Source organism: Buceros rhinoceros, unplaced genomic scaffold (assembly GCF_000710305.1).
Source record: "Buceros rhinoceros silvestris isolate BGI_N320 unplaced genomic scaffold, ASM71030v1 scaffold11674, whole genome shotgun sequence".
NCBI lineage: Eukaryota > Metazoa > Chordata > Aves > Bucerotiformes > Bucerotidae > Buceros > Buceros rhinoceros.
The window spans coordinates 1,141-3,891 of record NW_010408823.1 but is presented as its reverse complement, the minus strand read 5'-3'; positions in this window follow the sequence as shown (position 1 = coordinate 3,891).

Sequence of the window (2,751 nt, the reverse complement as noted above, 5' to 3'; positions counted from 1 at the left end):
GGCCGCAGCTGCCGGAACAGCGGCTGCTCCGGCTCCTGGGAGGAGGACAGACTGCAGAGGTGATGATGACACATCTGTCGGCACACTCGCGGCTGCCGAGATAAAGACTTGCTCAAGAACACAGCAAGACGCGTAGTTGTACTCCATCGCAGAAATGATCGACTCCGGTGCGTAATGGGCCGCATTCATTGCTCTGCCAGCAGGTGCAATTCCCACTGCAGACAATAACGTTTGCCTATTTATGTCAAGCCCTGATTACTGTATTATATGTAAAGCAGGGCTTTCTCACGAGCAAAACAAGAAGGGGTAAAAGGAAAAAAATCCGCTGTGACTCATCCAAGTCAGCAATGTGATACCAGCCTGAAGGAGCCGTGCCGGGCTGGACACCAGCTGGCTGCTGGGCCGTGCAACAGCAGGCAACGCTCCCCTCTCCAGCAGGCACGAGCTTGGCCTCCTGGTTGTCGTCTTTGTTGGAGAGGGGAGAGAGGCAAAAGCTCACGGCTCAGGCTGGGCGCTGCCACGGCCCTCAAACCGTTACGCTGTCAAAACGCATCCAGAGGGAACAGAAATACCGACGGTGGTGTAGGCTGAACGCGCTCCCCAGCAGACACGGTCCTGTGCTCTTCTGCTTACACGTCTCCTCCACCTCTTCAACAAGGACACGGAGAAAGCTGGCGGCGAGCACGCGGGTGACCTACACAGGAGCCTGGCTGTGCCTGGAGCCACGCCAGCAGGCAGCTGGGGAGGAACAGGCTTTTATCGCTGCCAGCAGCAGGCTCCAGTGGTCGGCAGATTTGTTTTCCAGTTGTCTCTTGTCCTCAGGCCCTCCCCAAGGACAAGGCTGGGCTGCAGCTATCGGTTCTCCCGGTGCTTTTTGGGTTTGGGTCAGGCAGATTTAGAGCCTGCTCGTGTCAGGGATGCATTCTCACACAGCACACTCTGCTCCCGCTAGAGCTGGGGGCCACCACGTTTCCTACGAGCAGAGGGAAAGGATGAGGGCTCCCAGTGCTCGCACCGCAGCTTGTCCCACAGCACCCAGTCGGAGCCGAAGAGGCTTCTCTTTTTGGGTGCTAGCACCTATCAGTAAGTCCCTGGGCTCAGCTGCGGACAGACCTGCACCGAAGAGCAAGATTCATGCTTCCACAGCCCTGTCCACAGAGACTCTTCTCCCCCCTCAAACATGGTGAAGGTTGAGTCTCCTTTCACTGTTGAACCTCTACCTGGCCTATTGCCAACACCCTTTTCCTCCTGAACTAAGGCTCCTCCATCGCTCTGGCCCACCTCCCTCTCCATCATCACCAGCTCCTCGCTGCTGTCTCCCCGCGCAGGAGCTGAAGCAGCTGATGATTTTATTGCTCAGTGTGGCAACAGCAATCACTCCCCAGGCTTCACCCAGGTCCCTGCTTAGCCAAGCCTGCCTGGCCCCACCTCTGGCACCTAATGACCATCCATTACCTGCTGACACACAAAGCCTTTCCAGCCCTGCTTCTCTCCACTTTGTCCGCCCTCTAATTCCAACTTCAGCCAACACACCCAAATGCCTCTAACCTACTGTCTCAACCCAGCACAGACCAAATGTTTTCCTCCTTCAGCTGTCTCCTGAAGAAAAGTGACCACTTGGAAGAGGGGATTAGAGCCAACCTGGCCCCTAAGAGCTCACCTGCACAAGGTACCACCTCCTCTTTAAAGCCCAAAGAGGCAAAAACAGAAAGATGAAATATTTATGTAAGGGGCTAAAACAGTTTATTCACAAGCAGTCCCATAGCAAAGCAGTGAAGGGCTGTTTCACAACTCAACGGGAGAGAACAGAGTCTCTTCAGCACTGTCACCTGTCTCACACCGCAGGGGCTCCAAGCCAGCTCTCGGCACCACGACTGCAGGCAGATGCCCACTGAGCTGTCGCCCCCCGCTTGTGCCATCACAAATACCCACTGATCATACACGACGGTGCAGCCTATGCTGGGAGAACAGAGATACGTGGTCTGAGCATGGGATCTACCAGACAAGCAACTCGGACGAGAGCCATCCCTGGAGCATGTTCCAAATACGCCAAGGAAGCAGTACGGCAAGGCTGGGAGTCGCACAAGCTGGCAACGCCGGGCCAGGTCAGATGCTTGCAAAAGCCCCAGCAGCGTCGCACCCGCCTCAGCCCAGCCTGCCTCCCAAGAACACATCGCTCACCAGCAGCGCCGCAGCCAGCAGCACACTGCTCCGGGGATGGGCAGGCAAGAAAACCAGGGAAAACACCCCACTGGAGATCAACTCAAGCTCCAAAACGCTGACCATAGACCAGGGCAAGTCTGAAACCAGAAAATGCTTTATTGGAAAGGTACAAAAAAACCAGTCACTGCAGCTAAATTTACAGCAATAAATTACGTTGTGGCTGTCAAGAGAAAGTAATGGACACATACACAGGGCTATTCGCCTTACAAACAGGAATCCACATTGCTTGGTATATCAATAATTTATTTTATAATAAAAAAGCAGCACAAAAATAAATATTGAAATGAAATTACTGAGTAACCACAGAGGATAGAATGAGCTGGTGATAAAAAAAAAAAAAACAACTTAAAACAGAAGACTTCTATCATTAAAAAAATGAAAGCAAGTATCCACCATCTACGGAAACACCCCAGCAGACTGAAATACAGACGAAGGAAAACAAATCCACATTACAAAAGTTTTTCAGTTTTGTTTTGTTTCTTTTTTTTTTTAAATAAAAACAATCATGACAATGAAGTTTAAACGATT